A 15400-nucleotide genomic window follows, 5' to 3' on the forward strand; every position below is an offset into this window, starting at 1 on the left:
TCCTTTAATTGGACCTGCTCAGAGTGAGCGAGCAATCCTTCCATTGGAACAACAGAGGAAGATGATAAAGCTACACAGTGTTTGAAGTGCTGCTCGAACAGCCCCTGATATAACAGGAGCTCGTCTAATGTCTTACTGAACCGCAGAGCGGCTCACCGTGGGAACATCATCCCTTCGGCAGCCTGTATTTTCATTTGTGTTAGCAAATTCAATTATGCGGCAGCACAAGCCCTTCCAGAATTCATTTTTTTCTCATTAGTTTCCATGGCGATCCAGCAAACCAATTGTCGACGGATTCGAACGTAGAGGGAAATATTACAGTGCTGCAGGAAAAGAAGGGGCTTGCGGCTGGGGTCCTGAGGGAGCAAAGCTGCTCACGTTTCCCGAATTTGCAAAGACCGCGCCTGGCCAACACTGGGAGGAGAGAAGAGGAAAAACTCCGGGTATTTATCCCCTAAATTTCCCTCGGTCCGGAGGCGGGTTTTGTCCTGTGCGTTACTTGGCACCCGGTTGGTATTTTATGTCTGAAGAAGCGTGGCTGGTGAGGATGAGAAAGGAGCGGAGGGGGGAGGGGGGGGGGGGGTGTGGGTGCATGGGGGGGGGGTGCATGGGAGGGGGGGGATTGGAGTTGGTGGTAGGGGGTGGGGAGTGGGCAGTCAGTGTGATCCTGCAGGCAGTATCCAGCCAGACAAAAGGGGCCAGAAAAGTTCCGGTGAGTTCACATTACCCTTTATGTCGGAATTACATTTCCGTTGACACCCAGTGAAATGTTCCTGAAATTGGTCTGTAGAAAATGATGGGTATGAAGAAAGAATTAATTAAACAGAGTTGCCTCCCCCCCGCAGCTACTCACATCTACCCGATACGGAGCGTACATGTGTTCATAAAATTATTGTTAAGACAATCATTCTCAACCTGGTGGATTTCTCTTCATGTGCTTTTTTTCATGTCTGTGATATCAGTCTGTGCAAGGTGTGCGATCTTAATAGAGTCTTGATACCCACTGTAAATTAGTGGACAATGAAACGGCTTATCAATGTGATGATACAGAGTCGGCCATGGCTCAGGGAGCAGTCCAGGGAGACACAATCTAGACTGACACCCTGCAGTGTGGGAATCGTCACCTTTGGGAGGAGACGTTAAACCGAGCCCCCCACCTGTTGTCTTAGTGGGAGGTTGAAAGATCCCGTACCACTATTCCGATGAAGAACAGGGTATTGGTCTCCATCAATATCCTGGCTAATATTTACCTCGAAATCAATGTGACTGAAACAGCTCTCAGATGGGTGGGATGGTAGCACAGTGGTTAGCGCTGCGGCCTCACCAGGGACCCGGGTTCGATTCTAGCCTCAGGTCACTGTCTGTGTGGGGTTTGCACGTTCTCACTGTGTCTGGGTGAGTTTCCTCCGGGTGCTCCGGTTTCCTCCCACAGTCCAAAGGTGTGCAGTTTAGGTGGATTAGCCGTGCTAAATTGCCCTTAATGTCAGGAGACTAGCAGGGTAAATATGTGGGGTTGCGGGGATAGGGCCTGTGTGGGATTTTTGTCAGTGCAAGCTCGATGGGCTGAATAGCCTCCTTCTGCACTGTAGGGATTCTATGATTCTTCTATGTGGGATCTTGCTGTGCATCAACTGGCTGCCGCATTTCCCACGTTGCTGCAATGACTGCGCTTCAGAAATGACTTTGATTGGCAGCAAAGTGCCAATTGATAAAGAACTCTCCGATGAATATATTTCGCAGGATCTAAGATTAAAGCAGATCACTGTGGGTGCTGGAATCTGAAACAAAAAACAGAAAATGCTGGCAAATCTCAGCAGGTCTGACAGCATCTGTGGAGAGAGAACAGTCACTGGATAGCCAATGGCTTCATGGTCATCAGGCAGGTTTCCCTGGCTAAGGTGGAGGGGAGGCGATGGCTTAGTGGTATTATCGCTAGCCAATTAATCCAGAAACTCAGTTAATGTTCTGGGGACCCGGGTTCGAATCCCATCACGGCAGATGGTGGAATTTGAATTCAATAAAAAAAAAATCTGGAATTAAAAATCTACTGACGACTATTGTCGGAAAAACCCATCTGGTTCACCAATGCCCTTTAAGGGGGGAAATCTGCCATCCTTACCCAGTCTGGTCTACATGTGACTCCAGAGCCACAGCAATGTGGCTGACTCTTAACTGCCCTCCAAGGGCAACTAGGGATGGGCAATAAACGCTGGCCAGCCAGCGATGCCCCTGTCCCGTGAATGAATAAAAAAAATAGGGTAGCCGATGAGGTGTCACCTGATGCAATTTTTCAAAGCGTTATCGGCCTTTAGGGCGGCACGGTAGCACAGTGGTTAGCACTGCTTCTTCACAGCTCCAGGAACCTGGGTTCGATTCCCGGCTTGGGTCACTGTCTGTGTGGAGTTTGCACATTCTCCTCGTGTCTGCGTGGATTTCCTCCGGGTGCTCCGGTTTCCTCCCACAGTCCAAAGATGTGCGGGTTAGGTTAATTGGCCATGCTAAAATTGCCCCTTAGTGCCCTGAGATGCATAGGTCAGAGGGATTAGTGGGTCAATATGTAGGGATATGGGGTGGGATTGTGGTCGGTGCACACTCGATGGGCTGAATGGCCTCTTTCTGTACTGTAGGGTTTCTGTGATTCTATGATTCTATGAGGTGTCAGATCAAGCTCAGGATGGGGGGCAATGCCTCATCTTGTCAGCTTGGATCTTGTTTGTCCCTCTCATGGGACCATGAATTGGATTCAATTTGAATTTTGTTTTTGGATGAAATAAAAATTAAAACAAAAGGGATAGAAAGCATTCCTCCATGTTAAGAGCTTGCACATTAATATGGCAGAAAGAGGTATATGGGTTTCCAGAGTGGAAATCTGATCAAAAACTCCTGACACAAAAGAACATCTTCAAGGAGCGCTCAACAAACTTATCAGCCCCTTATTCTCTTTCGGGGCTGGGACAAAGTTGGTGAGCTGGAACCTTTGGAAAGGTGTGAATCCTCAAGGAGATGTGATTAAGGTCTTAAAAATAAACCAGGGATTTTATTCTGTCCGTGTTGATAGGCTGTTTGAGCTCAATAGAACAATTGCGGGCATGAGGAGAGACCATAGAATCCCGACAGTGCAAAAGGAGGCCATTCAGCCCATCTGTGCCAGCATCAACAAGAATTTCACCCTGGCCCTATCCCCGTAATCCCACATATTGGCTCTGCTAATCCCCTGACACTAAAGGGCAATGGCCAATCAGCCTAACTCACACATCTTTGGACTATGGGAGGAAACCGGAACACCCGGAGGAAACCCACGCAGACCTGAGGTTGAAATTGAACCTGGGTTCCTGGCGCTGTCAGGCAGCAGTGCTGACCACTGTGTCGCCCAGCCAGAATGTTTTGCCCCTATTAAATATGTCATCCCTCAGGCAGATAGGGAAGGGGTACTTGTAGATTCCTGTGGGTGCTATTAAACTTTGCCCAATTCTACCCATCGGAACCGGATACAGAACTGGATTTATATCTAAATAAACAGGCATTCCTATGGGGAGGCAATGGGCCTAGTGCTATTATCGCTGGGCTATTAATCTAGAAACTCAGCTAATGCTAACCACTCTACCACCGTCCCACCCCCACAAGTGTAATAGTGGTCATGTCACTGCACTGGTATCGCAGAGGCCCAGGCTAATGTTCTAGGAGGGCAGGTTCAGAACAGACCAGTGCATCTGGTGTAATTTAAACTCGATAATACACTTGTAAAACCTGGATCTGAAAACTCGTCTCCATAATGGTGACTATGAAACTATCATCAATTGTTGTAAAAATCCATCCAGTTCACTCATGTTCTTTAGTGAAGGGAATCTGCCGTCCTTACCTGGTCTTGATCTCCATGTGACTCTAGACACCTGGGGTCATCCAGACTCGAAACGTTGGCTCTATTCTCCCCCCACAGATGCCGTCAGACCTGCTGAGATTTTCCAGCATTTTCTGGGGGTTTTTTGTTTCAGATTCCAGCATCCGCAGTGATTTGTTTTTACCTTAGATCCTGAGAAATATATTCCTTGGGGAGTTAATTAGTTGCCAGTACATGCAGTGCGTGCAGATTTGCTGAAAATATTCAGGAGGGAGCTGGATGCGTTCCCACATGGAGTCAGCGTCTCTACCAGTGTCTTCTGTATTTAGCAAGATTGCTGCTCCAACTCGGAGAGGAATGTTCCATATTTTGTTTCCTAAATTGGCCTAAGAATTTTTTCTTTTGCATCTTCAGGAAACGGTGTTAGGGTGGGAGGTGTATTTTGGGGGCCGTTGATGGTGGGGCGGGGGGGGTGCAGTTGGAGAGAATGGGGAGAGTTAGAGATGATGATGTGTGTGACTTATGCACTCGGGGCGAAAAATAATGAGTTGGATTGCGAGATAGGTCATAAAACACAGCAGTTAGCTACTAGTAACTCAGGTACCAGAGTCTTATGGATCATTATAAATTAATTGCCATTTAACTGGGCGGCACGGTGACGCAGTGGTTAGCACTGCGGCCTCACAGCGCCAGGGTCCCGGGTTCAGTTCCGGCCTCAGGTGACTGTCTGTGTGGAGTTTGCACGTTCTCCCCGTGTCTGTGTGGGTTTTCCTCCCACACTCTAAAGATGTGCAGGTTAGGTGGATTGGCCGTGCTAAATTGCCCCTTAGTGACCCAAGCCATGTAGGTTAGATGGATTTGCCATGGTAAATGTGTGGGGTTACAGGGGTGGTGCAGAGGAAAGGATCTGGTCAGAGAGTCAGTGCAGACTTGATGGTCCGAATGGCCTCTTCTGCATTGTAGGGATTCTATGATCTATGACAATAATCGTCAAACACTGAAGTCATAGCCCTCCTTCACGGCGGGAAACCCTATACTCAGATAAAGTCCACTGACCAGTCTAAAGAGGATTTCCCGTACATTTAAACCTCTCCTCATTCTTACCTTCTTCTTTAACAAAGTAACTTGAATTTTATGAGGCAATCCTAAGCTTTTCCTCACACATCACAAGTCCTCATGCTGGCTACGTCATCATCTGAGAGGTCCTCATTATCACACCGCCTTACACAAGATGGAGCTCAATGGCAGCAGAGAACCAGGCCTCTATATAACACTCCACCGGTGTTGAACCCACAGCCATCTCAAACATTAGATTACATAATGAAACATGCATATTGGCTGGATATTACCTTTAACCTTTTGAATGTGCACCATTTTGATCAGCAGTCTTCCTAGCCTGCCTCATCGCCCTCAAGACTTAGAAGAATTTACTGACTGGGATCCCATTCAAAGCTGGAATGTCACTTTGGCCGAAGCTTTCTGACAAGATCTTCCAGTCCCGCCGACGATGCACCCCCCCGCCCCCCCCTGCCCCCACCACCAGCCCACCCCCACCCCACCCCCCGGCCCTGGGTTTCACAGTGGCGAGGGGTGAATTAAACGGAAACCCCGTTGACAATGGCGGGACCAAAAGATCCCGCCGCCAGCCAATGGCGTGCTTGCTCTGAAACACGCGGCGGATTGCATGGTGAATTCCGCCCCTTGCCTGTCCCAAGTTAAATGTCTGCATTATCACAGGAATAGATCCCATTAAATCCCATTAAATCTCACTGGATCAGGGGTGAACTAGCTAGATGGATTCAAAACTGGCTTGGCCATAGAAGACAGAGGGTAGGGGTGGAAGGGTGTCTTTCTGAATGGAGGTCTGTTACTCGTGGTGTTGATGTGGAGATGCCGGCGTTGGACTGGTGTGAACACAGTAAGAGTTTTAACAACACCAGGTTAAAGTCCAACAGGTTTATTTGGTAGCAAATGCCATTAGCTTTCGGAGCGCTGCTCCTTCGTCAGATGGAGTGGATATCCACTCCATCTGATGAAGGAGCAGCGCTCTGAAAGCTAAAGGCATTTGCTACCAAATAAACCTGTTAGACTTTAACCTGGTGTTGTTAAAACTCTTACTAGTGGTGTTCCGCAGGGATCAGTGCTGGGATCTCTGCTGTTTGTAATCTATATAAATGACTTGGAAGAAAACGTAGCTGGTCTGATTAGCAAGTTTGCGGATGATACTAAGATTGGCGAAGTTGCGGAGAGTGATGAAGACTGTCAGAGAATACAGCAGGATATAGATAGGCTGGAAAATTGGGCGGAGAAATGGCAGATGGAATTTAATTTGGACAAATGTGAGGTGATGCATTTTGGTTGATCCAATTCAGGTGGGAGCTACAAAGTAAATGGCAGAACCATCAGGAACACAGAGAGTTCGGGGCGTGCAGGTGCCCCGATCCTTAAAAGTGGCAGCACAGGTGGAAAAGGTGGTGAAGAAAGCATATGGAATGCTTGCCTTCATCGGACAGGGCATCGAGTATAAAAGTTGGCAAATCATGTTACAGTTATATAAAACGTTGGTTCGGCCACATTTGGAATACTGTGTCCAATTCTGGTCACCACACTACCAGAAGGACGTGGAGGCTTTGGAGAGAGTACAGAAAGGGTTTGCCAGGATGTTGCCCGGTATGGAGGGTATTAGCTATGAGGAGAGATTGAATAAACTGGGATTGTTCTCCCTGGAAAGACGGAGGCTGAGGGGCGACCTGATAGAAGTTTATAAAATTATGAGGGGTATGGATAGGGTGAACAGTTGGAAGCTTTTTCCCAGGGCCGAAATGACAATTACAAGGGGGCACAAGTTCAAGGTAAGGGGGGAAAGGTTCAGTGGAGATGGGCAAGGGAAGACTTTTACACAGAGAGTGGTGGGGCCTGGAATAAATGCCAAGTGAAGTGGTTGAGGCAAATACATTAGTGGCATTTGAGACTTATCTAGATAGACACATGACAGACATGGAATAGAGGGATACAGGTGGTTGGTTAGATAGGACAATGTAATCGGCGCAGGCTTGGAGGGCTGAAGGGCCTGTTCCTGCGCTCTTTGCTCTTTGGCACCGTTTAAAAAGTACAGGATTTCTCCAGATTTCTGGCATTTATCCCTCAACCAAAATCAGTCTATCTGGGTCGTTTATCTCATTGCTGCTCATGGAATCCTGCTGTGTGTAAATTGGTCGCCACGTTCCCGTACATTCCCTGGATTGACAGGCTGGATCCCTTTTTCCCTTGGAAAAAGGAGGCTGAGGCAGGGACCTAAGGGAGGCCTTTGATGTTATGAAAGATTTTGATGGATGGGATTCAGAGAGGGTGTTTCCTCTGGTGGGGAAGAACATAACTAGAGAACGTGATAGTCACTGAGAAACCCTATCGAGAACTCCGAATAATCGTTTTCACCCAAAGTGTGGTGAGAATGTGGAACTCGCTACCAAAAGGAGGGCCGAAATGAATATTATAGATGCATTTAAGGGGAAGTTAGACAAGCAAATATAAGGAGGAATTAAATAGATTTCTTTCTGTGGTAGTGAATTCCACTCTCTGGGTGAAGAAATTTCTCCTCATCTCAGTCCTAAAAGGTTTACCCCTTATCCTCAAACTATGACCCCCAGTTCTGGACTCCCCCCACCATTGGGAACATTCTTTCTGAATCTACTCTGTCTAATCCTGTTAGAATTTTATAAATTTCTATGAGAATCCCTCTCATTCTTCTAAATTCCAGTGAATATAATCCTAGCCGACTTAGTCTCCTCATATGACAGACCCGCCATCCCAGGAATCAGCCTGGTAAACCTTCGCTGTACTCCCTCTGTAGCAAGGACATCCTTCCTCAGATAAGGCAGAAAGGGGTCATATTCAATATATTTAAGGAGTTTAGTACACTCTGTACACATTATAGAAATTAGATAATCTTGTATACATTGGGTTAGAATTTGTTGGAATGGGTACCTCATGCCATGCCCCACGGCACTGTGGCACAGAGGTTAACACTGCTGCCTCACAGCACCAGGGACCCAGGTTCAATTCCAGCCTCGGGTCACTTTCTGTGTAGAGTTTGCACATTCTCCCCGTGTCTCCCCATTCCCTCCGGGTGCTCCGGTTTCCTCCCACAGCCCCAAGATGTGCAAGTTAGGTGGATTGGCCATGCTAAATTGCCCTTTAGTGTCTAAAAATGAGTAGGTTAGGGGGATTAGCCATGCTAAATGCACTGGGTTATGGAAATAAGGCAGGAGGGTGTGCCTGGGTGAGATGCTCTTTCGGAGAGTCAGTGCAGACCCGATGGACCAAATGGCCTCTTTCTGCACTGCAGGGATTCTGAGTTTGATTTTCCAGCCGCGCTCGCCCCAAGACTGGAAAATCCCGCCTGAGGTCAACGGATCTTTGCATGGTCCTGTCCCGCCTGCTACGATTCCCGTGGCGGGAGGGACGGGAAAATTCCACCCTCTACGTGAAATATTTGCACAATTCTCCCTTAGCAGAATAACTGGGCCTTAATCTCAGGAGGGCGGCGGTCCGGTTTTTGATCCATTTACAGATCAGCCATTTCTGTGAAATTGGTCGTATCATGACAGAAAATCCTGATCGGGCAGCTTTGTGCTGTGGTCCCACGGGAACCTGATTAAAACCAACCAAACTCAGCTCATGTTGGGTCTTTATTATAAACTCAGAGTGGAGATTCCCAACATGTTGTCCCGCCGTGAGAGGAAATGATACCGTATTTTCTGCTGCCTCATGGGTGGTCTTGGTGATCTTGGTGTTTCTGATCTCATTTGTAGTGCCACTGCAGGGACATAACCACACACCACACGGAGCCCTTGTAGTGGTTTAAATTAGGTTGTAACAAACACACCCAAACAATCTCCTCTCTATCTTCCATTCTGAAACAGTGGTGCTGCATCGGAGGTTATTGAATGCAAATATATACCGGGTCAAAATTTGCATACAAGATAACAGCATACAGACGATACTCGCTATTATTAATTTCACGTCAACTTGTGGTGAGGAGAGGTACCCGTGTGAACTGTGAATTGACACAAGTTACTGCACAATTTGTGCCAAGCTTCCATTAGTTTTGCTATAGCAACAACTTCCCCTTACCCTCTAAGTTACATGAAGTATCCTTGTTAATAAGGTGATTGATAATTGTTAATGGCAGCCCATCAACCTCTCTGGCTCAGAAAGTTAACAATTTATTCCTTCTGGTTGCGAATGGTTGATGGAGAGTTTAAATTTTATTTATTTCTTCCTTTGTTTGCTATTTTTTCCCTCTCCCTTAATCCAATCATTCGTTCCTTATCTTTTCTGCAGCTGATTTGACCGTGAATCATCCACCCTCATTTACCCTTTTCAATCTTTACCAGCTCGCAGTTCCAGCAAGTTACAGAGAAAAAGATATTTCAGCTAAAGGGTGCAGGAAAAGATCTAAATAGTATCATAGAATCCCTACAGTGCAGAAGGAGGCCATTCGGCCCATCCTGTCTGCACCGACCACAATCCCACCCAGGCCCTATGTATTTACCCTGCTAATCTCCCTGACACTAAGGGGCAATTTAGCGTGGCCAATCCACCCAACCCGCATATGTTTGGACTGTGGGAGGAAACCGGAGCACCTGGAGGAAACCCATGCAGACACGGGGAGAATGTGCAACACAGACAGTGACCCAAGCCGGGAATCGAACCTGGGTCTTTGGAGCTCTGGTGACTAGTAACTTCACCGCAGTGTTAATGTAAGCCTACTTGTGACACTAATAAATAAACTTTAACGTAAATATTCCTGCTCAAATATGCTGTGGGTGAATGAAAGAGGGAGGTATCGATGTTTATCGCCAACATCTCCTTGCTGTCCACAATTACCCACCGCCAGCCCCCTGGAAATTCGTACTGGGGCAGGTGGAGACGGGCAAATTGTGGGCATCGATGGGGCTACTAAAGTGTACGGACACTTCAGTAGCCCCATCGATGCCCACAATTTGCCCATCAAAAGGCATAAAGCTGCTTTGATTGGCCAATCTTAGACACAGGATCACAGTTGCAGCTTTCAGCCAGAAATAACAAAGAAATGCTTTCGCAGCCTTGGGGTCGATCGCCCAAAGCACTTTATGGACACTGAAACACAGGGCGGAATTCTACAGCCCTTCCCGCTTGCCAGATTTTCCGATCCTGTCGAAGTCAGTGCAGCTTCAGACGTCTCGCCGCGTTTTCCAGCCCAGCCCCCGCGATGTTGGGGCAGTAAAATTCCGCCCATGGTCACTATTCCAGTGTAGGGAACACGAGCGGACACTTTTAGACCAATGTTCCCATTCACAAGACATAGGAGCACAATTAGGCCACTCGGCCCATCGAGTCTGCTCCGCCATTCAATCACGACTGATATTCTTCTCATCCCCATTCTCCTGCCTTTTCCCCCATAACCTTTGATCCCCATTCACTGGCACACAACTTGAATTATATAGCACCTTTCACCTCGTAAAATGTCTCAATGAGCGATGATCAAAGAAAGTTTGACACTGAGCCTCATAAAGGAGATACTAAAGTTTATTTATTAGTGTCACAAGTAGGCTTACATTAACACTGCAATGATGTTACTGTGAAAATCCCCTAGTCGCCACACTCCGGCACCTGTCCGGGTACAGTGAGGGAGAATTTAGCATGGCCAATGCACCCTAACCAGCACGTCTTTCCGACTGTGGGAGGAAACTGGAGCACCCGGAGAAAACCCATGCAAACATGGGGAGAACGTGCAGAATCTGCACAGACAGTGACCCGAGCCGGGAATCGGAGCCGGGTCCCTGGCGTTGTGAGGCAGCAGTGCTAACCCACTGTACCAACCACCATACCTGTCACAATAAAAGATCCATCCAACCTATTTTGAATAATGTTGGGGAGTTCTGGTGCTATTCCGTTATCATTAAAGAAATGCACTCTTTAGGGATTTGTTGCAACCTAATTTCAACAATTTGCATTGTCGTAGTACCTCTGACAAGGACTTTGATAATATACGGCACGGATGGAGGCTAATTTGGCCCCTCATAATAAACCTCCTTATGCATTTCACAGGGGTGTGAAATTGGACTCTGAGTCACGTGAGGAGATCTTCGGAGAGCTGAGCAAAGGTTTGGTCAAGGAGGTAGATCTTTAAGAGCATCTTGAGTGAGGAAATTCCAGTGCTTAATAGCAACTGAAAACATGAGCCGGTGTTTTACAACCTTGATGCACCATCAATCGCGCAAAGACTAGTTTGTGTGCAAGAACAAATAGGCTTTTATTAGCAAAAGACTTGGAGCACACCCATGCCGATGAACTGGTCCAGACTGAGGCAGGGGGGTGGGGAGCAGTTGCTTTTATACCTGGACCAGGGGGGGAGGAGTCTCGGGTAGGGCCAGGCATGTCACATATACAGGTAATAAGCTAACAGTGGTTTACCGCAAACCTCGCTTGGGCAAGGCGCGTAAAATCCCACCGAGGCCAACAGAGAATTCCGTTCTGCGAGCCGTGCCCGTCCCGATTCCGGGGCAGGCGTGCCGGCAAAATTCCAACCATGGCCATCGATGGTGGCATCATTAAATCTAATTAGTGTGCTTGCATATGTTAATTAATTAATTGCCTTTGGTTTCAGTTGACGTCTGTAAATAAGGGGTGGGATTTTCCAGCCGCACTCGCCCCAAGACTGGGAAGTCCCACCCGAGGTCAGTGGGCCTTTGCAGGGTCCCGTCCCGCCCGCTATGATTCCCGTGGCGGACAGGACAGGAAAATTCCACCCAGGGTGTCTGGTAGCAAATTCCGAAAGTGCATTCCGTTTTTTTATTGGATCCTGTAAGTGTAAAGTTCCGCACCATTGACATTTCCTGCACAATGTCCTCGGTCTGAATTTTTTCCGAGTCGGGCACGCCCCACACTGGGTGGGCTCGGAAGCGGATGTGAGACGCACTCCCGGCCCCGGGTGGCATGGTGGCACAGTGGTTAATACTGCTGCCTCACAGCGCCAGGGACCCGGGTTCGATTCCCGGCTTGGGTCGCTGTCTGTGTGGAGTCTGCACGTTCTCCCCGTGTCTGCATGGGTTTCCTCCGGGTGCTCCAGTTTCCTCCCACAGTCTGAAAGACGTGCTGGTTAGGGTGCATTGGCCGTGCTAAATTCTCCCTCAGTGTTCCCGAATAGGCACCGGAGTGTGGCGACTCGGGGATTTTCACAGTAACTTCATTGCACTGTTAATGTAAGCCTCCTTGTGACAATAATAAAAGAAAGCTCAGCGTGTGTTTAAGGAGGAAGCAAAATGAACATGAAAGCGGAGCGGAGCGGGTCGTGTGCACCTCCTACCCCGGGTGGAATTTCAATTTTATTCTCAGCCAAGGCAATGATAAGAAAATGGCAGAAAGATAAAGTTTGCTACAACATTAAGCATGAATGTTTTAAAAAGCAGACATTGGAAAATAAACAACTTGCTGAGCAAAACCAACAATGTCAAAGCAAGAAACTGATCATTCAGGAGAATGAGTAATAGATAAAGATGGTGAGAGTGCGAGAGGGTGTGTGTGTCTGACACATTCCCACACTCAGGTCCTCACTCACTCACCCACTGTGAGAGTGGATAACAACCCTGAGACCAGAAGTGATACACACACTCACATACACACACACACACAAATACACACACACATACACACACACATATACACACACCTCACTCCGAGATCTGCTCTGCGGCTCACCTTCTCGCCCACTCCCCCCCTTCGCTCTGAGGCCCACTATCCCCCTCACAAGGCCCGCTCTCCTCCTCGCTCTGAGGCCCCCTCTCCCCCTCGCTCTGAGGCCCACTCTCTCCCTCGCTCTGAGGCCCACTCTTTCCCTCACTCTGAGGCCCACTCTCCCCCTTGCTCTGAGGCCCACTCTCCCCCTTGCTCTGAGGCCCACTATCCCCCTCATTCTGAGGCCCACTCTCTCCCTCGCTCTGAGGCCCACTCTCACCTCACAAGGCCCACTCTCCCCTTCACTCTGAGGCGCACTCTCCCCCTCGCTCTCCTCCTCGCTCCGAGGTCCACTCTCCCCCTCGCTCCGAAGTCCACTCGCTCCGAGGTCCACTCTCCCCCTCGCTCCGAGGTCCACTCTCCCCCTCGCTCCGAGGTCCACTCTCCCCCTCGCTCCGAGGTCCACTCTCCCCCTCGCTCTGAGGTCCACTCTCCCCCTCGTTCTGAAGCCCACTCTGTCACTCGCTCTCAGGCCCACTCTCTCCCTCGATCTCCCCCTCGCTCTATCCCTCGCTCTCCCCCTCGCTCTCCCCCTCGCTCTCCCCCTCGCTCTCCCCCTTGCTCTCCCCCTCGCTCTCCCCCTCGCTCTCTCCCTCGCTCTCCCCCTCGCTCTGAGGCCCACTCCCCCCTCGCTCTGAGGCCCACTCCCCCCTCACTCTGAGGCCCACTCTCCCCCTCGGACTGAGGCCCACTCTCTCCCTCGCTCTGAGGCCCACTCTCCCCCCCACGAGGCCCACTCTCCCCTTCACTGTGAGGCCCACTCATTCCCCACTCTGAGGCCCACTCTCCTCCTCACTCTGAGGCCCATTCTGCCCCTCACTCTCCTCCTCGCTCTCCCCATCACTCTCCCCCTCGCCCTACCCCGCGTTCTCCCCCTCACTTTCTCCCTCGCTCTATCCCTCGCTCTCCCCCTCGCTATTCCCCTCGCCCTTCCCCTCTCTCTATCCCTTTCTCTATCCCTCGCTCTATCAATCGCTCTCTCCCTCGCTCTCTCCCTCGTTCTATCCCTCGATCTCCCCCTCGCTCTATCCCTTGCTCTCCCCCTCGCTCTCCCCCTCGCTCTCTCCCTCGCTCTCTCCCTCGCTCTCTCCCTCGCTCTATCCCTCGCTCTCCCCCTCGCTCTCCCCCTCGCTCTCCCCCTCGCTCTATCCCTTGCTCTCCCCCTCGCTCTCCCCCTCGCTCTCTCCCTCGCTCTCCCCTCGCTCTCTCCCTCGCTCTCCCCCTCGCTCTCCCCCTCGCTCTATCCCTCGCTCTCCCCTCGCTCTCCCCCTCGCTCTATCCCTCGCTCTCCCCCTCGCTCTCTCCCTCGCTCTCTCCCTCGCTCTCTCCCTCGTTCTATCCCTCGCTCTCCCCCTCGCTCTCCCCCTCGATCTCCCCCTCGCTCTATCCCTCACTCTCCCCCTCGCTCTCCCCCTCGCTCTCCCCCTCGCTCTATCCCTCGCTCTATCCCTCGCTCTCTCCCTCGCTCTCTCCCTCGCTCTCTCCCTCGCTCTCGCCCTCGCTCTCCCCCTCGCTCTTCCCCTCGCTCTCCCCCTCGCTCTCCCCCTCGCTCTCCCCTCGCTCTATCCCTTGCTCTCCCCCTCGCTCTCCCCCTCGCTCTCCCCCTCGCTCTCTCCCTCGCTCTATCCCTCGCTCTATCCCTCGCTCTATCCCTCGCTCTCCCCCTCGCTCTCCCCCTCGCTCTCTCCCTCACTCTCTCCCTCGCTCTCCCCTCGCTCTCTCCCTCGCTCTCTCCCTCGCTCTCTCCCTCGCTCTATCCCTCGCTCTATCCCTCGCTCTATCCCTCGCTCTCCCCCTCGCTCTATCCCTCGCTCTATCCCTCGCTCTATCCCTCACTCTCTCCCTCGCTCTCCCCCTCGCTCTCTCCCTCGCTCTCTCCCTCGCTCTATCCCTCGCTCTATCCCTCGCTCTCCCCCTCGCTCTATCCCTCGCTCTATCCCTCGCTCTCCCCCTCGCTCTCCCCCTCGCTCTCTCCCTCGTTCTCTCCCTCGCTCTCTCCCTCGCTCTCTCCCTCGCTCTCTCCCTCGCTCTCTCCCTCGCTCTATCCCTCGCTCTCCCCCTCGCTCTCTCCCTCGCTCTCTCCCTCGCTCTCTCCCTCGCTCTATCCCTCGCTCTATCCCTCACTCTCCCCCTCGCTCTCTCCCTCGCTCTCTCCCTCGCTCTCTCCCTCGCTCTCTCCCTCGCTCTTCCCCTCGCTCTTCCCCTCGCTCTCTCCCTCGCTCTCTCCCTCGCTCTATCCCTCGCTCTATCCCTCGCTCTATCCCTCGCTCTCTCCCTCGCTCTCTCCCTCGCTCTTCCCCTCGCTCTTCCCCTCGCTCTCTCCCTCGCTCTCTCCCTCGCTCTATCCCTCGCTCTCTCCCTCGCTCTATCCCTCGCTCTCCCCCTCGCTCTCCCCCTCGCTCTCCCCCTCGCTCTCCCCCTCGCTCTCTCCCTCGCTCTATCCCTCGCTCTATCCCTCGCTCTATCCCTCACTCTCCCCTCGCTCTCCCCCTCGCTCTCTCCCTCGCTCTCTCCCTCGCTCTCCCCCTCGCTCTCTCCCTCGCTCTCCCCCTCGCTCTCTCCCTCACTCTCTCCCTCGCTCTCCCCCTCGCTCTCTCCCTCGCTCTCTCCCTCGCTCTCTCCCTTGCTCTCTCCCTTGCTCTCTCCCTCGCTCTCTCCCTCGCTCTATCCCTCGCTCTATCCCTCGCTCTATCCCTCGCTCTCCCCCTCGCTCTATCCCTCGCTCTATCCCTCGCTCTATCCCTCACTCTCTCCCTCAGCTCTCCCCCCTCGCTCTCTCCCTCG

General features: G+C 51.1%; 2 protein-coding genes across 5 annotated transcripts in view; one reads left to right on the plus strand and one right to left on the minus strand.

Moving 5' to 3' along the window:
• Positions 1-15400, minus strand: part of exo5 (exonuclease 5) — a 449516-nt gene that overhangs the window by 109819 nt on the left and 324297 nt on the right. The window lies entirely within an intron of this gene.
• Positions 1-15400, plus strand: part of LOC144501264 (rap1 GTPase-activating protein 2-like) — a 361906-nt gene that overhangs the window by 59977 nt on the left and 286529 nt on the right. The gene's annotated exons all lie outside the window — the stretch shown is intronic.

The sequence above is a fragment of the Mustelus asterias genome, chromosome 12 (genome assembly GCF_964213995.1).
Source record: "Mustelus asterias chromosome 12, sMusAst1.hap1.1, whole genome shotgun sequence".
Classification (NCBI taxonomy): Eukaryota; Metazoa; Chordata; class Chondrichthyes; order Carcharhiniformes; family Triakidae; genus Mustelus; species Mustelus asterias.